Source organism: Cynocephalus volans, chromosome 11 (genome assembly GCF_027409185.1).
Source record: "Cynocephalus volans isolate mCynVol1 chromosome 11, mCynVol1.pri, whole genome shotgun sequence".
Taxonomy (NCBI): Eukaryota; Metazoa; Chordata; class Mammalia; order Dermoptera; family Cynocephalidae; genus Cynocephalus; species Cynocephalus volans.
The window spans coordinates 5,226,953-5,251,161 of NC_084470.1; the positions used below are offsets into that span (position 1 = coordinate 5,226,953).

At 43.9% G+C, this 24,209-nt stretch overlaps 1 long non-coding RNA gene across 1 annotated transcript; it reads left to right on the forward strand.

Annotated features, from left to right (window-relative positions):
- Positions 1-215: 215 nt before the first annotated feature.
- Positions 216-23,022, forward strand: LOC134390333 (uncharacterized). Its single transcript, XR_010024853.1, has 3 exons — positions 216-305; positions 21,943-22,018; positions 22,872-23,022. It is a non-coding gene; the product is annotated as an uncharacterized LOC134390333 (long non-coding RNA).
- The last annotated feature ends 1,187 nt before the right edge of the window (positions 23,023-24,209 follow it).

Genomic DNA, 24,209 nt, shown 5'->3' on the forward strand with positions numbered 1-24,209 from the left:
GTTTTAAACTACTTGGTTATTTATCCTTACAGTATTGCTTCATAATTTATTAACGAAACCATTATCTTTTTTTCAAAATATTTTTGAATATCACTTTTATCTAGGAAGTTTTTAGTATACTGATAATACCATTTAATGGTACTTCATCTTGCCAAGAAGCTTCCAGAATGGTGAAATCATTCCTGGCATCTGAATTTCTTCTCTTCCAGGACTCCTGATAGTTCAGGATGCTTCAGAGAGGGCGGCACTTATACCTCGTGGTCTTTCTGATGGCCAGTTTTATTCCCCTCCTGAATCTGAAGCAGGTAAAACATTTGAATGTCATTTGTGTTTTTGTTCCTCGTGCAAAAACTCTGCCTCTGTCCCTCTCCCTTCCCCCTCTATTTCTCAATACACTTAGCAAACATTTAACATACCAGGCATTCAGAACAGGAAAATAAGTAAGACACAGCCTTATCTGAGACCAGCGGTGAGACTCAGAGATGGAAGCATATGTATAGTAGAGGGGCACAGACACTGTGATTTGTGATCCGCATCTTAGAAGACGGACAGACAAAGTGGTGGCTCCTGACTCCTTCTGTGTCACCTGTCATCCCTAAACCAGCCTTACTGTAGGATTTCCTGCGTCTAAGAATAGCAGCGCCATCCTCCCACTTGACCACGTCAGAAGCCAGAGCCTCACTGCAGATTGTGTCCCTTTCTTACAGCTCACATTGTGTCATTCTCAAAGCTGCTGAGATTCTCCCTCCTTTATGTCTGCCTCCACGCTCTCATTTGAATCTCTCACTTCCTGTCAGTTCCAACCTCAGTTCAGCATTTCTTGCTTCAGTTTCTGCAACAGGCTCTGTCTCCCTGCCTCTAGTTTTGCCTTCCACTAACCAGTCACCAGAGTGCTCTGTTAGAAATAGCAGTTGCACTCAGCCATAAAAAAACAGACAACCCAATTAATAGTGGGCAAAGGTCTTGAATAGACTTTACCAAAAAGATATACAAATGGCCAAGAAGCGCACGAAAAGATGCTTAACATCAGTGATCATTAGGAAAATGTAAATCAAAACCACAATGAGATCCCACTTCTAACCCGTGTGATGACTATTATATGGAAAGAACAAACCAGGAGATAACAAGTGTTGGTAAGGACATGGAGGAATTGGACCGCTTGTGCATTGCCAGTGGGAAGGTAAAATGGTACAGCCTCTGGAGAAAACAGTGTGGCCTTTTGTCAAAAAATTAAACATAGAACTAGCGTATGACTCAACAATTCCAACTCTGGGTATATATCCATCCAAAAGAAATGAAAGCAGGGACTGGAACTGATTGTTGTTACACCTGTGCTCATGGCAGTGTTATTCACCATACCCAAAAGGTGCAAACAACCCAGATGGCCATCAGCAGGCGAATGCATAAACAAACTGTGATTTACGAGGATGCTTCAAAAAGTTTGTGGAAGGATTCTTGTAATTTTTAATTCTATTTTTCCATAACCTTTTGAAGTTCCCTCGCATATATATCCCATGGGATATTATTCAGCCTTCAGAAGCCGTGCCAACACATGCTACAACATGTATGAACCTTGAACACATTATGGGAAGTAAAATATGCCAGACATGACAGGACAACTATGTATGATTCCACCTACACGAGGCACCTAGAGAAGTCAAATTCATGGAGAAGATGTAGAACGGTGGTCTCCAGGGGCTAGGGAAATTCTGGAGGAGGAGGGTGGTGATGGTTGCACTACCATGTGGATGTACTTAATTCTACTAAATGGTACACGAAAAATGGATAAAATGGTCCATTTTATGTTAACTATATTTTGCCACAAAAAAAATATTTAAACAATTGCTAACACTGTTGTAAGTGCCAGGTGTTGCTCTAAGGCGTCACTAGAATACACTCATTTCTCCTCATGACCAGTCTTAATTCTTATTGTCCCTGCTGTAGGGATGAACAAATCGAGGCACAGAGAAGTGACACACTTTGCCCAACACCACAGAAATAGTATGTGGTGGAGCTGGGGTTCGAACCCAGGCTTCAGGGTCAGAGTCCGTGTTCTTAACTACTAACTGACATGGCCTTTCTGTATTTACAGAAAGTAGAATTGATTCTGTCAGACCCCTGATCAAAGGCCTTCAGAGGAATAAAGGATTGAGAATGAATAGATCCTCAGCCTGGCAAAAAGTATCTCTGTGACCACTTCTAACCAGTTGTCCGACCTCTTGCCTTGTTACGGCTTCCTGTGTTCTATTCATGACTTTTCTTAAAATGCTGTGCTGTGAGGCCTTCAAGCCATTGTGCACATTGCTGTTTCTGTTCCGAACATCATCCCCTCTGCGATCCTAGTCTCCACTCACATATTCCAAAGGCTTCTACCCCTCCACTCCTCCCCACCCCGTCGCTTTGCCAGTCTTAGTTAGGGTGTTTTGCATGATCTTAGGGACCGCTTTCACAACCCAGTCATCCAGTGTCACCTGCACTGTCTCAGCACTGACCTGGTCTCTTTCCACCACTGGGATCTAAACTTGAGTGTTTTAGTCCATTTCCTGTTGCTTAGAACAGCATACCTGAAACTGAGAGTGTATAAAGAAATAAAACGTATTTCTTACAGTTTTGGAGGCTGGGAAGTCCACACTCATGTTGTGGGCACATATGATGAGGGCCTTGGTGGTGACTACAGCGATGCAGAGTGTCACATGGTGGGAATGGCTGAGCAAGAGAGGGCTGAGCAGCTCACTCACTCTCCTCATAAAGCCATCAGAACCAAGCCCATTACCACCCATTCAGTCATCGACTTATTACTCCATGAATGGATTGATCCATTCACTAGGGCATGATCCTCACAGTCTAATCATCTCTTCAAGACCCCACCTTTCAATTACTTGAATAGGATTTCCCACCCTCAACATTGTTACAGTGGGGATTAATACATGAACTTTGGGGGACACATTCAACCCATAGCGTTGAGTGAGAGACTACATTATTGTATTCCCAGTGTTAAGCATGGTAAATATTTTAAACACATACACACAAACACACAATGTAATAAAACACATTCCAGGCAGAAAGAGCCACATGACTGACAGTAGACCCAGCACTGTAAAACATCACTGTCGTAGAGGAACTCCAAGCAACTTGACATCCTGGACTACTGGTGTTGGGTCTAAAAGCTGCGTAAAACACAGAACACATGGAGCCAGATGAAATGCACAGGTGGATTCGCAGAAAATCTGTTTCTAAGAAAGTAGAGACTAGAGTGAAGTATTAAACTTCTCTATCTCATTGTGAGGATTCCCGCATTCAAATGTTTTATGTCATTTTTCTTTAAAAGAGGAAGTTCATATTATAATTTATGCTTTTCTGTTTCTCTTTCTAAGACTAAGAAAATTTCTCAGTCCTAATGTATTTTCTTAATTAGAAGTTCAGGACAGCTGGATGATAAAAACGTGAGGAATATGCCACCTCAGGCAGCCTCCGGCTTCCCTCATGGACCAGCTGGCTTCTTATCTGTGACTTCTACCACCACCTAGTGGTGCTATGGAGCATTACCACGTCATTGGGTTATGAGCTAAACAAGAACGTTGCGCAGCTGCTTTGTGTAGGACATAATGCAGAGGAGGAGTGTGCACAATGGCTTACTTTACTGTATTGTGTTTGCATCGTCTGAATCTTCCATTTAGGAAAGAATTAAAAATTTAAACATTACTGTTCATCAAAAAAGACGACTCAACTCTAGAGCAAAGTTTTCTTGTGATGCCAGTAGCTAACAATTCAGCAGACTTCTGGTACCTGAAATTATAAGCTGCTGTTGCCCTGATATAGCACTGACCTACCCCTGGTACACAGGAGGGCATCTGAAAAGGCCCAGCTTGCCTTTTTTGTCTTTTTCTCCCAGCACCTAATACAATACCTAGCACTTGTTAGATTTATAACTGTTGAATGAGTGGAGGAAAAGACGAGATAAATAGGAGGCATCATAAGTAAAAGTGTTAGCATTTTTCCTTGTAAAGAAACAACTTGAATTTTTGTATCACAGGGACTTGGGAAATTCACACATTTTATTAGGTGTCCTTTTAAAGGATATAAAGGTCGTTTGCAGACTTTCTTGTTGATCTGACCACGTCCAAGGAAGCACGATCCTCCCTCAGATGACTGGGTTGAACCTATTATATGTGACCCATTATGATGTGAGGAAAGTGTAATTCTTCACCTCGCACATCAGGGCAAGACTGACTGACAATGAGGAATAGCTCAGTTGCATAATGTCTTCTGTTCTAAGCAAGTCTGGGTGAAGGCATTAAAATTCTAATTTAATGTGCCTGCTCCACTGCCCTGTGTAGTTGTTATTAGAGACCCTTTGATCTCTCCATAGTGTTCTTCTTGAGATGATCAATCATGGCATCACCTTTGTGAGTGAATAGATTTGAAATGCAGTTTTTCCCATCTGTTAATTAAAATTTTGAAAAGTTTTCAAAAATCATTACCAGGGATATTGAATAACATGCACTTTTCAAAAAAGCTTGAGTGAGGTATAATTTCCATACCATAAAATTCATCTATCGTGGATGTATTGTTGCATAATTTTTTGTAATAATTTTTCATCTAACATCGCAATATAATTTTAGAACATTTTCATCGCACAAAAATCTTCTTCTATGCCCATTTGCAGTTAATCCCTGCTCGTCCTGAGTAACCACTAAACTGCATTCTATGTTGATAAATTTACCATTTCTGGGTGTTTAATATAAATCTCGTCATATGATGTGGAGTGTTTTACATTCACCTTCTTTTGTTTAGAAGGTTTTATTTTTCTTTTTTATTTATTTCTTTTATTTATTTTATTTTATTTTTTTAAATTTTATCTTGTCGATATACAATGTGGTTGATTATTGTGGCCCATTACCGAAACCTCCTTGCCTCCTCCCTCTCCCCCCTCCCACCCAACAATGTCCTTTCTGTATACTTGTAGTGTCAACTTCAAGGAATTGTAATTGTTATGTCTTCTCCCCCCCACCCCCGGTTTCTTTTTGTGTGTGTTTGTGTGTGTGTGTGTGAATTTATTTATTTATTTTTAGCTCCCACCAATAAGTGAGAAGGTGTGGTATTTCTCTTTCTGTGCCTGACTTGTTTCACTTAATATAATTCTATCAAGGTCCATCCATGTCATTGCAAATGGCAGTATTTCATTCTTTTTTATAGCAGAGTAGAATTCCATTGTGTGGATATACCATATTTTCCATATCCACTCATCCGATGATGGACATTTGGGCTGGTTCCAACTCTTAGGTATTGTAAGGAGTGCTGTGATGAACATTGGGAAACAGGTATAGCTTTGACTTGATGATTTCCATTCCTCTGGGTATATTCCCAGCAGTGGGATAGCTGGGTCATATGGTAGATCTATCTGCAATTGTTTGAGGAACCTCCATACCATTTTCCATAGAGGCTGCAACATTTTGCAGTCCCGTAAACAACGTATGAGAGTTCCTTTTTCTCCGCAACCTCGCCAGCATTTATCATTCAGAGTCTTTTGGATTTTAGCCATCCTAACTGAGGTGAGATGGTATCTCAGTGTAGTTTTGATTTGCATTTCCCGAATGCTGAGTAATGTGGAGCTTTTTTTCATGTGTCTGTTGGCCATTTGTATATCTTCCTTAGAGAAATGCCTACTTAGCTCTTTTGCCCATTTTTTAATTGGGTTGCTTGGTTTTGTCTTGTAAAGTTGTTTGAGTTCCTTGCATATTCTGGATATTAATCCTTTGTCAGACGTATATTTTGCAAATATTTTCTTCCACTCTGTTGGTTGTCTTTTAACTCTGTTAATTGTTTCTTTTGCTGTGCAGAAGCTCTTTAGTTTGATATAATCCCATTTGTTTATTTTTCCTTTGGTTGCCCGTGCTTTTGGGGTCGTATTCATGAAGTCTGTGCCCAGTCCTACTTCCTGAAGTGTTTCTCCTATGTTTTCTAAGAAGTTTTATTGTTTCAGGGTGTATATTTAATTCTTTAATCCATTTTCTGTTGACTTTAGTGTATGGTGAAAGGTATGGGTCTAGTTTCATTCTCCTGCATATGGATATCCAGTTCTCCCAGCACCATTTGCTGAAGAGGCAGTCTCCTCCCCAGTGTATAGGCTTGGTGCCTTTGTCAAAGATCAGATGGCTGTAGGTGTGTGGGGTAATATCTGGATTCTCTGTTCTGTTCCATTGATCACTGTGTCTGTTTTTAGTAGTGTTATGCCTCCAACTTTATTTTTTTTTTGCTCAGCGTTGCTTTGGCTATGCGTGGTCTTTTGTTATTCCATATAAATGTCTGGATAGTTCTTTCCATATCTGAGAAAAATGTCATTGGAATTTTGATGGGTATTGCATTGAATTTGTATATCACTTTGGGTAGTATGGACATTTTCACTATGTTGATTCTTCCAATCCAAGAGCATGGGATATCTTTCCATCTTCTTGTATCCTCTCTAATTTCTCTCAGCAGTGGTTTGTAGTTCTCATTATAGAGATTTTTCACCTCCTTGGTTAACTCAATTCCTAAGTATTTTATTTTTTTGCTGGCTATTGTAAATGGGCAAGCTTTCTTGATTTCCCTTTCTGCATGTTCACCATTGGAGAATAGAAATGCTACTGATTTTTGCCTGTTGATTTTGTATCCTGCTACTGTGTTGAAATCATTTATCAACTCCAAGAGTTTTTTTGTAGAGGCTTTAGACTGTTCAATATATAGGATCATGTCATCTGCAAACAGGGACAGTTTGACTTCATCTGTTCCAATCTGGATGCCATTTATTTCCTTCTCTTCTCTGATTGCTCTGGCTAGTACTTCCAACACTATATTGAATAGGAGTGGTGAGAGTGGGCATCCTTGTGTAGTTCCTGTTCTTAAAGGAAAAGCTTTCAGCTTTTCCCCATTCAGGATGATATTGGCAGTGGGTTTATCATATATGGCTTTAATTATGTTGAGATACTTTCCATCTATACCTAACTTATAGAGAGTCTTTGTCATGAATGAATGTTGAATTCTGTCAAATGCTTTTTCAGCATCTATAGCGATGATCATATGGTCCTTGTGTTTGATTTTATTAATATGGTGTATCACGTTTATTGATTTGCTTCTATTGAACCAACCTTGCATCCCTGGGATGAATCCCACTTGATCGTGGTGAATAATTTTACTTATGTGTTGCTGTATTCTGTTTGCTAGTATTTTAGTGAGGATTTTTGCATCTATATTCATCAAGGATATCAGCCTGTTGTTTTCTTTTTTGGTTATAGCCTTACTTGATTTTGGTATCAGGATGATGTTTGCTTCATAGAATGAGTTTGGGATATTTGCATCTGTTTCAATCTTTTGGAATAGTTTGTAAAGAATCGGTGTCAATTCCTCTTCGAATGTTTGGTAAAATTTTGCTGTGAATCCATCTGGTCCTGGGCTTTTCTTTGTTGGGAGCCTTCTGATAACAGCTTCAATCTCCTTTATTGTTATTGGTATGATCAGATTTTCTACGTCTTCATGGCTCAGTTTTGGGAGCTTGTGTGTGTCCAGAAATTTATCCATTTCTTCCAGATTTTCAAATTTGTTGTCGTATAGTTGTTTATAGTAGTCTCAAATGATTCCTTGTATTTCAGATGAATCAGTTGTAATATCACCTTTTTCATTTCTAATTTTTGTTATTTGAATCTTCTCTCTCCTTTTTTTTGTTAGTCATGTAATGGTTTGTAAATTTTATTTATCTTTTCAAAAAACCAACTTTTTGATTCATTGATCTTTTGTATTGTTTTTTTGGTTTCAATTTCATTGAGTTCTGCTCTGATCTTAATGATTTCTTTCCATCTGCTAACTTTAGTTTTGGATTGTTCTTGTTTTTCTAGTTCTTTAAGGTGAAGTGTTCAGTTGTTCACTCACCATCTTTCCATTCTTCTGAGGTGAGCATTTAATGTAATAAATTTCCCCCTTAGTACTACTTTTGCAGTATCCCACAGGTTTTGGTATGATGTATCGTTATTTTCATTAGTTTCAATAAATTTTTTGATTTCCTGCTTGATTTCTTCTTGGACCCATATGTCATTAAGTAGAATGCTGTTTAATTTCCTTGTGTTCGTATAGTTTGCAGAATTTCGTTTGTTATTGATTTCTAATTTTAATCCATTGTGGTCTGAGAAAATACATGGGATAATTCCGATTTTTTTGAATTTGTTGAGACTTGATTTGTGACCTAATATACTCTAGACCAATTGGACTTGGGAGATATCTACAGAACGTTCCATCAAACCACCTCAGAATATCATTCTTCTCATCAGCACATGGATCATTCTCCAGGACAGATCACATATTAGCATAACGTTTTTGAGGACCAGTCATGTCGTACCAAGTATCATTACTTTGTCCGTTCTATGCTGGATACTGTTCCACTGTGTGGATCTGCAACATTTTGTTCATCTGTTCACCATCTGATGGACATTTAGATCGTTTCGACTTTTTGGCTATTGTGAATAATCCAGCTATGAAAATTTACATACGTCTTGTGTGGAAGTTCTTTTTGTTCTTCTTGGATAGATTTCTGAGAGAGGATTTTCTGAGTCATATGGCAAGTTCTTGTTTAACTTTATACGAAATCACCAATCCAAAAATCCAAAATTTGAAACACTCCAAAATTTGAGACTGTTTGAGTGCTGACATGATGCTTAAAAGAAATACTCATTGGAGCATTTTGGATTTCATATTTTCAGATTAGGAATGTTCAACCAGCATGTATTCTGCAAATATTCCAAAATCCAAGGAGATCCAAAATCTGAAATACTCCAGGTCCCATGCATTTTGGATAAGCGATACTCATCATGTACTTTACATTTTGTCCAACAACATATAAGGGTTTCAGTTTCTTCATATACTCATCAACGCTTGGAGTTATCATTATTTTTGATTATAGCCAGCCAGTCTCACGGGTTTCAAGTGGTATCTCATTGTCGTTTTAATTTGTATGTCCCTAATGACAGATTTTTTTTTAAGTTCCCGTTACGTTCATACGTGTCTCCTTGGAGACACGTCTATTTCATCTTTTGCCATTTTTTTAGTTGTATTCTTTTGTTATTTATTAAGTAGTAAGTGTTCATTATACATTCTAGAAAAAAAATTCTTTATCAATTGTATGGTTTGCAATTATTTCCTCCCCGTTCGTCTTTTCACTTCTTCATACCGTCTTTTGAAACACAAGTTACATTCATTCTCTTGCTTTTGGATATCCAGTTGTCCCAGCACCAGTTGTTGAAAACACAACCTTTCCCCCATTGAAAAGACTTTGGCACATTCTTCCAAAATCAGTTGACCATCAATGTGCCAAGTCAGCTCTTACTTCCTTTACTCTGTTTATATTGGGATTAGCTGGCTCTTCTTTTTCTACTTTCTTCAGGTGCCCTTACAGGATTGACTTGAGACTTTTCATCTTGGCTGATAGATGCATTTAAAGCCATATGTTTTCTTCTAGGCTTTGCTTTCGTGACATCTCATGAGTTTTGATATGTTTTCATTGTCGTGCATTCCTCGGCTTCTAGCAGGTTAATGATGATGTACATTTAGATCTCTTCGTATATATCCTAGTCTGTGTTCGTTCAGCTAATTAAATGTGTAGATTGATATTTCTCAACAAATTTGGGGAATCGTGGCCATAATTTCTTCAACATTTTCCTGACTCTTTTCTCTTCCCTTCTTCTGGGACCCTCATTACATGTATGTTGTTATGCTTGATGTTATCTCACAGGCCTCTGGGCTCTAATCAATTTTTCTTCTGTCTCTTTCTCTCTGTTTTTCAGATTGGATAGTTGCTATCAATTTATCTTCAACTTTGTGGATTTTTTTCTTCTGCCATCTTTAATATTTTCTTGATCCCCTCTAGTGAATATTTCATTATACTTATGCTTTTCTAATCCAGAATTTCTTTTTTTAAATTTCTGTCCCTTTTTGTAATTTCTGTTTCCTTTTTGAGAATCTGTAGTAATTGATTTATTTTTGTCATATTTACCTTAAAATTTTAAAATTGGCTAGCTATAGTTCTTTGAACATGTTTATAAGAGCTGCTTTGATGCTTTTGTCTGCTAAATACAATATTTGGAGACAGATTGTTTTGACCGTTTGTTGTTGTTCCGTGAGAATGGTCACACTTCCTTTGCATGTCATATTTTTAGTTGGAGAGTATTTTGCTGAAACTATATTGTAGCCACTCTAGATTCTAATGTTTTTTCTCAAAAGGTGGCTACTGTTGCTATTTGTTTATTTGTTTAATAAATGGTGCTACATCTGCAAAATCTAGACTCCCTGGGATGTGTGGCTGCTTCTGTCTTCCGTTTTTTGTTTCATTGTTTTTTTCTTTTTAAGTCTTGCTTTTCTTTCTAAGCCTAGCTTCATACAAGTCACCTTGTGTCTACAGAGCTTAGTGGTAGCCAGTGATTGCACAGAGGTTGTACTGAAACACTGGATTAAGGCTTCCATCCTGTGCCTAGGGGATATGAACATGGGCTGGTTAACACATTCATAGTCAGGCCATTTTCAGGTCTTCCCCAGCTTTTACTTCTGACTGTGTCCTTTCATGCCCTCTCTGCTCGTGCTCACAGCTCAGTGTGTTTGGCTAGCTTGGGCTTTCTTGGTTCTCCTCTGTGCATGCCCTCAGCCTCAGCCAGGCAAATGCTTGCTGCAGCAATGACCACAACCTCAGTCCAGCAGAGCAGCTGGCTCTTCTTCTCACCTAAATGTGCCCCACCCCTAGAGAACCACAAGCCATGGAGCTGGGAGGTGGGAGGTGGGGGAGGAGTGGGAGCAGCTCCAGGCAAGAGCACCATGTGGGTCCCTGCATTCTGCAGTTTTTCAAACATAAACACTGCTCCCATTGTAGTCTGCCTTTAGCCACTTCCAGAGAGGTGAAATGCCTAGTTTTGTCCATTTTGCCAAGTTTTATGAGTGCTTTTTAGGGAGAGGCTTTATTGACCTCCTCACTATACCACAGAAAAAGTTCCTTTTAAAGTACGTAAGGAATGAATTTTGTTATGTTTTTCCTAAGAATTAACTTTTAAAAAATGAATTTACCTTTATTTAGGATTACCGCATAATTCCAAGACTCATTGTAGAGGTAGAGATAACCCCCAACCTTTTGGGGTAAACAATACCAGGTACTTAGGACTTTCCGCTACCAGGTGCTTGAGACTTTCCGTTACCAGAAGATAAGGTCTTTCCATTGCCAGCGGGAAGGGACTTTCCAAAGAGCCCAAAGTTCACCCAGTTCCAGGAAGGGCCTAACCACAAAAGGGGTGGGCTATTGGTCAATTCCCCAGTTCCTCGTCTGTGTACCACCCCACTGAAGGCCACCAACGAAATTAAAATCATCTCAGATGACCAATAAGCTGTGTACAACTCATCCTGTTGCCAAAGTCTGCCTACCAAACTGAATAAAAAGTGCTTGTGTTAAGAGCTCGGGGCCGCTTCTGTCCTGAAGATGGGGCGACCCCAGCATGCTGGAATAAAAACCTCTTGCTTGATTGCAACGATCTCTGTCTCCTGGACTTTGGGAGATGAGTCTTCCTAACAAGTAGGATTTGCACTTTTGGGCCAGTCTTACATTTTGGTGCATTGGCCCTGAAACGGCTCGCTCTGGGACCAGAGACTAGAGAATGGAGGATCGCTCGAGTAGGTACCGCTCTTGTCTGTCTGTCTGCTGTGTCTTTCTTTGTGTCTTTGTTGTCTGCCTTAATCTGGCTTCGGCTTTTTGGTGGCTCCGGGATGGGGTCGTCGGTCTGGTTTTGGTTTTTTGGAGGCTCCGAGACAGAGTCACCGGTCTGTGGTCTTCCATAGAGGCAGGTAGACGTACCGGTATGCTGCGGTCACAGGAATACTGGAGGACGCTTCAGATTCCTATGTGGGAGATGAACGGGTTGAGCTTCATGGGAGATCTCTAGGAAGGAGACCCCTTCTGAGTTCTCTGATAATCAGGTTGTGGCGCCTGTGGCAGGGGTGCGTCAGTGTTTTGGTTTTTGTTTGTCTGTTCTTGGAGATGAATGGGTTCACCTTCATGGGAGATCTCTAGGAAGGAGACCCCTTCTGAGTTCTCTGATAATCAGGTTGTGGCGCCTGTGGCAGGGGTGCATCAGTGTTTTGGTTTTTGTTTGTCTGTTCTTGGAGATGAATGGGTTCACCTTCATGGGAGATCTCTAGGAAGGAGACCCCTTCTGAGTTCTCTGATAATCAGGTTGTGGCGCCTGTGGCAGGGGTGCGTCAGTGTTTTGGTTTTTGTTTGTCTGTTCTTGGAGATGAATGGGTTCACCTTCATGGGAGATCTCTAGGAAGGAGACCCCTTCTGAGTTCTATGATAATCAGGTTGTGGCGCCTGTGGCAGGGGTGCGTCAGTGTTTTGGTTTTTGTTTGTCTGGTTGTGTGTGTGTTGGCACTGATGACGTTCTGGGGCAACATGGGGCAGACTGTCTCGACCCCTTTAAATCTGACTCTGAAATACTGGACTGATGTGAAGGCCAGGGCACATAATCTGTATGTACAGGTGAAAAAGGATAAGTGGGCAAGGCTTTGTTCCTCGGAGTGGCCGACTTTCCAACTCGGGTGGCCCGCCGAAGGCTTCTTCTCTCTGCCGCTGATCACGGTAGTAAAGAGAAAAATTTTTGGTTTCGATTCTAAAAGTCACCCAGACCAGGTCCCTTATATCATCATCTGGGAAGATCTGGTCAAGGACCCTCCTCCGTAGGTCGGTCCCTTTGTTCTCCTAACAGGTCCATCGGCCGTGTTTGCTCTTAAAGAGATGGGAAAGAAACCAGAGGGCCTACCTCCCACCGAATCGGACTTGTTTCTCCTAGACCCTCCTTCTCCTTATCCTCCCTCCCTCCACCAACAGGTAGCCTGCCTGTCAACTCCGCCGGAGGACCCACAAGGAACAAGGGAGGGACCTGTGCAGGGGACGCGTAGTAGGTGAGCAGCCCCTAAAGAGGCAATTCCTATCTTTCCCTGCAGGCTTATGGCCCTCCTGATGAAGAGGGCAACCAGCCCTTACAGTACTGGCCTTTCTACTCTTCTGATCTTTACAATTGGAAATCTCATAATCCCCTTTTTCTGAAAACCCCCAGGGTCTCACTAACCTTGTAGAATCCCTCCTCTTTACTCATCAGCCCACCTGGGATGACTGCCAGCAGCTCCTCCAGGTCCTGTTCACCACCGAGGACAAACAACGAATCCTCCTGGAGGCTTGAAAGAATGTTGCAGGAGATGAAGGGTGACCTACACTCCTCCCTGATGTCATAGATGCAGGATTTGCATTGACCAGACCGAACCGGGATTTCAACTCGGCAGAAGGTAGGGAGAACCTGAAGGTCTATCACCAGGCTCTAATGGCAGGTCTCTGAGGGGCAGCAAAACGCCCCACCAATTTGACTAAGGTAAGAGAGGTAATCCAGGGGCCGAATGAGTCTCCATCAGCATTTCTGGAGAGACTCATGGAGGCATTCCGTCAGTTTATCCTGTATGATCTTAGTAGTGAGGAGCACAAGGCTCCAGTGACACTTGCTTTTATTGACCAGTCTAGTAGAGACATCAGGAAGAAACTGCAGAGGTTTGAAGGGTTACAACATAAGTCATTGAGGGAATTAGTGCAGGTGGCTGAAAAGGTTTATCATAATAGAGAGTCACAGGAAGAAAAAGAAGACAGAAAGCAGAAAGAGCAGGAGGCTAAAGAAATAAAGAGAGAAAAGCGCCAAGAAAGAAATCTTCACAAAATTCTGGCCACTGTAGTCAGGGAAACTAGGGAACCTAGTAAGACAGTACCGGGCAGCAAGAAGGAACCCCTAGCAAAAGATCAGTGTGCATACTGCAAGGAGAAAGGACACTGGGCTCGAGAATGCCCCAAGAAAAAGAAATAGCCTCAGGCCCCAAAGTCTTGGCCCTGCAGGAAGACAGTGATTAGAGGGGATGGGGTTTGGACCCCCTCCCCAAACCCAGGGTAACCCTAACAGTGGAAGGGAAGCCCACTCAGTTCTTGGTAGATACTGGTTCTCAGCATTCAGTGTTACTGCAAACAAATGGACCCCTCTTGAATAAAAAATTGTAGGTGCAAGGAGCTACAGGGAACAGACAGTACCCATGGACTACCTGAAGAATGGTAGACCTAGGCGTGGGCTGGGTATCCCACTCGTTCATTGTCATTCCTGAGTGCTCCTACCCATTACTGGGAAGAGGCCTCCTCACCAAAATGGGTGCTCAAATTCATTTTGACCCTGAGGGAGCTCGGGTGTAAAATCGACAAGGAAAGCCTCTCCAGGTACTAACTCTCAGGCTGGAAGATGAATACCAATTGTTTGAAAAACAAGGGAGGGAGACCAGACGGATGGACTGGTGGTTAGAAAACTACACCCAGGTGTGGGCAGAAACTGCAGGGATAGGGAAGGCTAAAAACCAGCCCCTCGTCCACATAGAGCTGAAGGCTCAGGCCAGTCCTATAGCTGTCTGACAATACCCAATGTCCCGAGAGGCACACAAAGGCATCCGAACCCACATGTGCTCAAATTCATTTTGACCCTGAGGGAGCTCGGGTGTTAAATTGAAAAGGAAAGCCTCTCCAGGTACTAACTCTCAGGCTGGAAGATGAATACCAATTGTTTGAAAAACAAGGGCGGGAGACCAGACAGATGGACTGGTGGTTAGAAAACTACACCCAGGTGTGGGCAGAAACTGCAGGGATAGGGAAGGCTAAAAACCAGCCCCTCGTCCACATAGAGCTGAAGGCTCAGGCCAGTCCTATAGCTGTCTGACAATACCCAATGTCCCGAGAGGCACACAAAGGCATCCGAACCCACATTGCCCATTTGCTCCAGCTGGGGATCCCACAGAAGTGCCAATAAGCCTGGAACACGCCATTGCTACTGGTCCAAAAACCTGGGACTAATGACTACCGACCAGTCCAAGACCTCTGAGAGGTAAACAAGTGGGTGGCCAACCTCCACTCCAAAACCCCTAGCCCCTATAATCTTTTAAGCTCTCTACCCCCAGACAGGACCTGGTACGCAGTACTGGATCTCAAAGATGCATTCTTCTGTTTACCGCTGGCTGTAAAAGTCAAGATTACTTTGCCTTCAAATGGAAAGATCCAGAGACTGGCCTAGCAGGGCAACTCACATGGACCCGCCTGCCCGAAGGATTCAAAAACTCACCCACCATCTTTGACAAGGCTCTCCACCAAGACTTGGCTATGTTCCTGGCCTCTAACCCCCAGGGAACTCTGTTGCAGTATGTAGATGACCTCCTCCTGGCAGCAGCCGATGAAGAACTGTGTCTGGAAGGAACAAAGCATCTCCTTACAGAGTTGGGAGAACTGGGCTATCGAGCTTCTGCCAAAAAGTCTCAGATCTGCAAGTGACAGGTCAGTTACCTGGGGTACCTTCTTAAAAATGGGAAGAGATGGTTATCTGAGGCCAGAAAAGAGACAGTGTTCCACATTGCACCATTCGCTAACCCAAGACAAGTCAGGGAAGTTTTAGGTACTGCCGGGTTCTGCCACTGATGGATACCTGGTTTTGCTGAGATGGCAGCCCTGTTATATCCCCTCACTAAGAACAGTCAGCCCTTCAAGTGGGGAAAAGAAGAACAACAGGCTTTTAACAACATCAAGACAGCCTTGATGTCCGCACCGGCTCTGGGGCTCTCCAACGTAACCAAGCCCTTCCACCTGTATGTGGCAGAAAATAAGGGGGTTGCAAAGGGGGTCATATCTCAAAACTGGGCCCCTGGAAAAAGCCTGTAGCATATCTGTCTAAAAGACTAGGCCCAGTAGCCTCGGGGTGGCCAGCTTGTCTAAGGATCATAGCGGCAGTAGCAGTTCTGGTAAAAGATGCTAACAAGTTGACTATGGGACAGAGTTTGGTAATCTCGGCACCTCATGCTTTAGAGAGTATTGTCCACCAGCCACCCGACCGCTGGCTCACAAATGCTCGCATGACTCACTATCAGACTCTGTTACTGAACTCAGACTGAGTTACTTTCACTCCCCTGGTGAGCTTAAATCCAGCCACGTTGCTCCCAGACCCTGACCTCGACCCTCCTATCCATGACTGCCAACAAGCGCTTGCTGAGGCACATGGATGATGGAAAGACTTGTCAGATCAGCCTCTGATGGACACCGAAGCCACCTGGTTCACTGATGGCAGCAGTTTCCTGGAGGAAGGAGTACGAAAGGCAGGAGCTGCTATAGTAGATGGCCAGAACCTGATATGGGCACAGGCCTTACCTGCAGGAACGTCCACCCAGTAGGCAGAACTCATCGCCCTCACGAAAGCCCTTGAACTAGGAGAGGGCAAAAGAATCAACATCTATACAGACAGCAGGTATGCCTTTGCCACTGCCCATGTGCATGGCGCTATCTGTCAGCAACGGGGTCTGTAAACCTCTGGAGGAAAAGAAATAAAAAACAAGGCAGAGATCATAGCCCTGCTAGAGGCACTTCACTGACTGCTAAAAGTGAGTATTATACACTGCCCAGGCCACCAGAAAAGGGATTCCCCCAACGAAAGGGGAAACAACTTGGCCGATTCTGAAGCAAGGGCGGCAGCCAACAGGTCCACTTCTCTTCTGCTAGTTAGCATCACAAAGCTAGAGGGGCCCAAGTTAAGTCCTCTGCTGAAGACTAGCAGAGGTCTCGAGGGACTCTAATAACCACTTCAATCAGGAAAAAGGGCGCTGGCATGCAGTGTCAGGCAAGCCTATCTTGCCACAAGAACAAGCACATGCCATGATTAAACAAATGCACCAATGGACTCATCTGGGAGTAAACAAATTGGTCCAGACTGCCCTAAGGACAAAATATCACATCACAGGGCTAAAACAATTAGCAGAACAGATAGTTTATAAGTGTGTGCCATGTCAAAATGTAAATGCTTGTAAGAATACCACAGGGCCTGGCAAAAGACCCAGGGGAGAAAGACCTGGGGTATATTGGGAAGTGGACTTTACAGAGATCAAGCCAGGTGAATATGGTTACAAGTATCTCCTAGTTTTTGTAGACACCTTCTCTGGATGGGTAGAAGCATTCCCAACAAAGCAGGAAACTGCCACCGTCGTGGTCAAGAAAATCCTGGAAGAAATCTTCCCACGCTTCGGGGTGCCCAAGGTAATCGGGTCCGACAATGGACCCGCCTTCATTGCCAAGGTAAGCCAGGGTGTGGCCAGATACCTAGGGGTCAATTGGAAATTACATTGTATCTACAGACCCCAGAGTTCAGGACAGGTGGAAAGGATGAACAGAACTCAAAGGAGACCCTGACTAAATTAACCATGGAGACTGGCGTGTACTGGGTGGTGCTCCTTCCCTTGGCCCTGTTTAGAGCTAGGACCACACCCTCCCAGTTCAACCTGACCCCCCTTTGAAATTCTCTATGGTACCCCTGCCCACTAGACTTTACTGGGGGATGCCTTTGAACCCACCTGCCACAGTAACAGTGACTTATATGCCAGGTTAAAAGGACTGCAAGCAGTGTAGAAGGAACTCTGGATGCAGCTGGTGGCCGCCTATGAACCTGGGACCCCTGAAGTTTCTCACCAGTTTCAGGTCGGGGACACGGTCTACATAAGACGACATCACTCCCAGACTCTGGAACTCCGCAGGAATGGACCTTACCTGGTGCTCCTGACAACACCAATGGCCGTAAAAGTAGACGGGATCACTGTTTGGATCCACGCCTCGCACGTAAAGCCTGCACCACTAGCTGAGGGCCAAAGATCAAAAGACGCCACCTGGAGAGTCCAGAGTTCCAAGGAGCACCCCTTAAAACTTAACATTGTTTGGACACCTTAGGTATTATAAGATGAAAATTCTTTAACTCCTTCTGTGCCTGGAAGTCTTTCCCCAGAGCTTGGGATCTTCCAGCCCACTTACCCCTCAAAAGTTAACTTGGTATGTTATAAATGGAGTAGGGGATAAGATCTGGAACTCATCCATAGTCACCTCGTGGTCATGGTGGCCTGACCTGTTTCCCGATGTGTGCAAATTATCCATGGGAGCCCCAGCCGACTGGGATTTAGAAGGATACTTTGATGCTCACAAACCCCCTTCTACCCCCTCCCCACCGGGGTGGCTCGGGCTCGATCCATGGGGGGGTTGCTCTACTAGAGATCGGAGAAGTAGGCTGAGCGCTCTCACCTTCTATGTGTGCCCTGGGTTCCACCATAACAGGGCACTTAACCACAGATGTGGAGGGAAAGGAGATTAGTTCTGTAAGAACTCGGGCTGCGAGACCTCGGGGGACATGCATTGGGGTCCCTCATCATCCTGGGATTATATAAAGGTAACTGCTAATTATACCTACCAAAAGACAGGGAGCCAAGGAAACCCAAATTAGAAAAATGTCCCTGCCTGCAAGGGATGGTACCGCCCCATCCGAGTGTCCTTCGCGGATTAAGGAAAGAAAATCACTGGATGGGAAACAGGGTTTACGTGGGGATTAAGGTTCTATAAAGAGAGGTATGATGATGGACTGTTGTTCTTCATGAAGCTCAAAATAGAAACCCAGTATACCGCCATAGGCCCAAATGAATACCTAGCTCCAGTGGTCAAACCAAAGACCACCCCAACACCCCTGGGTACCCAACCAGAGTCCTCAGTCCCCACTGTAGGGTCAGAGGCTACAGCACCAAAGAAAATAACTCAGCCCCCTGAACCTAGGCCTCAAAAACACCCTGGGTTATTCCGCTTAATCTCTGAAGCCTTCAAGGTCTTAAATAGTACCAACGCCAATGCTACCCGCTCCTGCTGGCTTTGTTATAATGTTGCTCCCCCATATTATGAAGGAATAGCCTTCAGAAACGAAATTAATACTACAACTGATGCCTCCGACTGTCATTGGCAGCAACGACAGGTCAAACTCACTCTGTCAGCTGTTGCGGGGCAAGGAACATGTATGGGAAAAATCCCTTCCTCACACAGCCAGCTGTGCAACCAGACTCTTAACTTGACCGAGTGGTCTGGTGACACGTATCTGTTGCCCCCTCCAGAAGGATGGTGGGCCTGCGCTACTGGGGTCACGCCCTGTGTTAGCTTGCAGGCCCTAGACGAGACCCAGGATTTCTGTGTCTTGGTTCAGTTGTTGCCTCGGCTTGTTTACCATCCCTATGAAGAACTATTATCACACTGGGATGAAAATAACGGGAACTACCGAAAAGAAGGGAGCCCCTAAGTATCACACTTTCTATCCTTTTAGGCTTAGGATTGGGAACAGCTGGGGCAGCAACAGGAGCTTCAGCTCTGGCTATTCAACATCAGAATTACCAAAGTTTACAGGCAGCCATAGATGCTGATATTAAAGAAATAGAAAATTCAATTACTAAATTACAAGAGTCCCTCACCTCTCTATCTGAGGTGGTCCTACAAAATAGAAGGGGACTAGACCTCTTGTTCCTTCAGCAGGGGGGACTCTGCGCTGCACTAAGAGAAGAATGTTGTTTTTACATTGATCACTCAGAGGTAATTAAAGACTCCATGGCCAAAATTAGGGAAGGCCTAGCCAAAAGAAAGAGAACAAAATCAGGGATGGTTTGAGTCATGGTTCAACTCCTCTCCGTGGCTCACGACACTCATGTCTACCTGACTAGGACCGCTAGTCATTTTGGTGTTGCTCCTGACCTTTGGTCCTTGCATTTTGAAACACTTGCTAGCTTTTGTTAGAGAACATGTTGGTACTGTTCTAATTATGATGTTAAGGCAACAATATCAGGAATTAAACCAACAGGAAAAAGTATTTCATGATTGAAATACACACAAGAAAAAGGGGGGAATGTAGAGGTAGAGATAACCCCCAACCTTTTGGGGTAAACAATACCAGGTACTTAGGACTTTCCGCTACCAGGTGCTTGAGACTTTCCATTACCAGAAGATAAGGACTTTCCATTGCCGGCGCGAAGGGACTTTCCAAAGAGCCCAAAGCTCACCCAGTTCCAGGAAGGGTCTAACCACAAAAGGGGTGGGCTATTGGTCAATTCCCCAGTTCCTCGTCTGTGTACCACCCCACTGAAGGCCACCAACGAAATTAGAAGTCACCTCAGATGACCAATAAGCTGTGTACAACTCATCCTGTTGCCAAAGTCTGCCTACCAAACTGAATAAAAAGTGCTTAAGAGCTCGGGGCCGCTTCTGCCCTGAAGATGGAGCGACCCCAGCATGCTGGAATAAAAATCTCTTGCTTGATTGCAACGATCTCTGTCTCCTGGTCTTTGTGAGATGAGCCTTCCCAACAAGTAAGATTCGCACTTTTGGGTCAGTCTTACAATATCAATTCATTGCGGCTCAAATGCCATTGGCCTGGCAGTTGGAAAGTGAACCTGGGAGCAGGAAGACTTGCTGTGACTGTCCTCCCCAGACTCTTTCAAAGTGAGAAAGCAGTTCAGCCACCCACGTCTCTGTGACTTGCAGCAGCTTAATAGTCTGGAAAGCAAATTCTTCCTACACTGCACACTTATGTATTTATTTCACCACAAATTCAACCTGGACTGTGTGACATTTATGAGGCTGAGATGAGAGACAGTCTTTTCTTAAGATTCTTAAGATGGAGTCTCAGCTTTCTTCCTCCTTTACCAGAAGTGTTCTTGGCTGTGATCCAGGCGGACACTCTCATAGGATAAAAATGTCCTCCTGAAAGTGTATCTAACAAGAGCAAAGCAGCAGTTGAGGCAGGCTGCGTCTTTTATGTGTGAATTTATTAAATCCCTAACCTGCCTGCTTGGTCTTCTCACAGCTCCCTTTTTATTTCCCTTCCCTGGCTGTGAAAGAAACACATGCTTTTTATAAAAAGATGGAACAAACAAAGATTAAAAATCACCTATCCTTCAAACTATTAGGCAATATTGCGTTGACAGTGTAGTTTGTTTCCTGCTAGTTGTTTGTTTGTGTGTGTGTGTGTGTGTGTGTGTGTGTGTGTGTGTGATTTTACATCATTGTGCCCATCCTGCCTATATTATTTACATTGTGCTTTGAAAAAATAAAATGTAAAAATTATAAAGTCAATTAAAGTACCTTATACCAAATTTGGAATATCCAGAAATATATATAAAAGTCACATGGTTATTTTCTTCTCACTCTTTGTCATTTGCACGTATACATTTGGCTTTTAAATTTTATCAAACGTGATCTTGCGGTACATAAAGTTTTATTCATTACGTATTTGCTTTTACCCTACGGCAGGTGCACTTTCTGTGTTGTTATAAGCTACCTGCAACATGATTGTAAGTGGAGGCATCCACTTACTAATTCATGGAAACGTAATATTTAATCTTTTTAAAGTTCCAGATAGTTAGCTTTCTTTTCTACTTTTTAGAGAGACTCTACCTAATGAACCATAAATATTATTTCTTTAGAGATGGTTCCTAAGGAAAGAATCCAGAGTAGGCTGACTGGGGTGCGTGTAGGAATCATATAAGGCTCACTGGACCTTGACGCAGCACTGCTGGACAGTGGTCACTGGAAGTGACACAAGGGTGACCGTCAGACACAGCACTCATAGCCTTAGGAAACTGCTCTCTCACCTGACATAGCAATTTCTAGAAATACCTAGATTAAATTCTTTGTCCCAAAGCTCAGCATTATTTACCCTTCAACCATACATACAAGCTTGTCAGCCGAGAGGGGGAGAAGGACCAGCCAAGGGTGACAACTACTGGTCTGTGTGAACACTTTTCCTCGTGCACAAGTGAAAGCCATGTTGACAGATTTGTGCAAGTGATAGATTGTTTTTTTCAGTTTTCATCCTATATGAAATAAAGTAAAGCTTTAAATGCGCTGTTGTTAACTTAAATCTCCTGAGGATTAAACATTTGCATCTTTCATTTAAACTTTTATGCATGTGTATTGTCATCTGAATGACACGTTTGTCCCTTTAATGGAGTGACATGCTTTTTCTCCTGCCTCTTCCCCTGGTGTAGGATCTGAGGAAGAAGCTGAAGAGAAACAGGACGGTGAAAAACCACTTTTAGAGCTTTGAGCGCCACTTCTGTTAAAGTAAGTGTTTGGAAATGAAACTGGCCACAAAGTAGGATCTTCTCTGAGTAGATTCAGAATCAAATACATACTCAGATTTGTGTTATTCACATGAATTTACCAGTCAGTTTAATTAATGTAAATTTCTTAACATGTTCTCTGTAGATATAAATTTGTAAATATGAGAAATACCTCAGAGACCCACATTTCTAGAAAAGGATGAGTCACATTTGTTTACATAGGCGGGACATCTGTGCCAGTCACTGTCCTAGTTGCAGGGAGTCACCTGCGCACACGTGCAGATGCCTCCTTTTACACCCGAGGCCACAGAGGCACAGAGTGGCCGTGTGACTTGTGCAGAGTCACAGGAGGGACAAGTGGCAGCACTGGGCCCGTCTGGTGCAGAGCGGTCTAGCACCGCGTCGCCTGTCGCTCGAGGGGCTGCGGGTGACCGGGGAAGCTGCGCACGTGGACGCAGGAGTACAGGGAGCTCTGGGCAGAGCCCCTCGTCATGTCCCTTCAAACTGTCAAAGGAGCCACTTCCACCTCGTAAATAGAGGCAGAGACATGAATTGTAGCGGCAGCCACTCGGTCTAATTGTCCAACCAAGAAGGAAACACAGTTGGTGGCTTTCGAGTGGCAGGAAGCCGGGACAGAGGCGGCTGAGGTCCTGCCGGATGGAGCCTGCGCATGCACCAGCCTGCGCTCCGCCACCGCCCTGCCCGGCGCCCGGGGACGCGAGCGCCACTGCGCCCCCTGCCGGAGCCCTCGGGAGGAGCCGCCCTGCCCGCCGCCCTCAGCGCAGGCGCCTGGGAACGTGTGCGGGGCGTTCTGTGTTCACGCTGCAGCCCACCTGCCTCTGTCTCTCCCTAAGTGTGAAGAGCCTCCCTGAGAGTCATCCCAGGGGAAGACGCCTGGCCATGGGGACGCCGCTGCTGACTGCACTGGGCAGCTGAGCCAGCACGTGTTTACACGGGACCTCGCGGACAGGGCACCGCGTTCACATGGCTCGGCCGCCTGCCTGGGGCTGGGGAGATGGGGACACTGCCCAGTGATGACACTGCCCAGTGAGAGACACTGCCCAGTGACACTTCCCAGTGAGTGACACTGCCGCCCAGTGAGTGACACTGCCCAGTGAGTGACACTGCCCAGTGAGTGACACTGCTCAGTGAGTGACACTGCCCAGTGAGTGACACTGCCCAGTGAGTGACACTGCTCCGCTCTGTCCCAGAGCAGCTGAAGGAACGTCTGTGCCGGGTTCCTCATCAAGACACTCATTAACATACTGAAATAACAGTTTTGTAGTAGGCAAAACACTTTTTTTGTTTTATGTCTCAGATTTCTTTCGTATTTCTTTTTTAACACCCTACATTTCCCTTGTGGTTTTTAACTCATGCACATGTGCCGTTTGGACAATTGTAAAAAGTAATAAAATCCAACATATCAAAATGATTAATTTTTCTTCTTCTGTGTCATGCATTCGGTCTAAAGTGTTGGAGTTATGAAAGGGGCACGTGAGAGATTGTGAATCCATGTAAAATGTCACCAGACATTTTGCGTTATTTGTGTCATGAAATGGTGTCTGCCTTAGCAATGTGCTTCTGAAATACGCTGAAGACTCTTATTGAATCCACACTATGAAATCATTGGTGTCGTTTTGCCTTCCTCTCTAGCTTATTTGAATTAAAAGGAACTAAATTGTATCATGAGCTACTTTGTCCAAAACAGATATTCACCTTAATGCTTCCGGGAAGGCAAGATGTCTATTAGATTTCTCTCCTTGGTCTCTGTGTCATTTAAGAAAACTTTAATTGAGTATAGTGGTGACGACGCTGGTGTGGGGGACAGTGACTGTCTGTGCAGCTCAGATCAACCCATCTGTGCTTGTTCTAAGAGTGGGCCAGACCTCAGCGGTGCAACTGGCGGCCTTGCTGGGAGGCTGGGGTCTCACCAGGAGGAGCTTTTCATGGCAGAGAAGGGACAAAGACGATCTCTGGGTTCTGGCCTTGGGACCGAAACCTCAGGAACTCAGTGGAGTTTCTAGTGAGAGTGTTCTGTCTCAGGAGTGGAGTCGTCCCTATACCAAGCCTACAGACAATGCCCTAAGCCAAGGTTCGGGTTATTAATTTATCTTAAGAAACAAGTCTCTCCCTCATAGGAAGCCAGGGCTGGTGCAGAAGGGGCTCTCAGAGCACAGACCAAGGGGGATGAG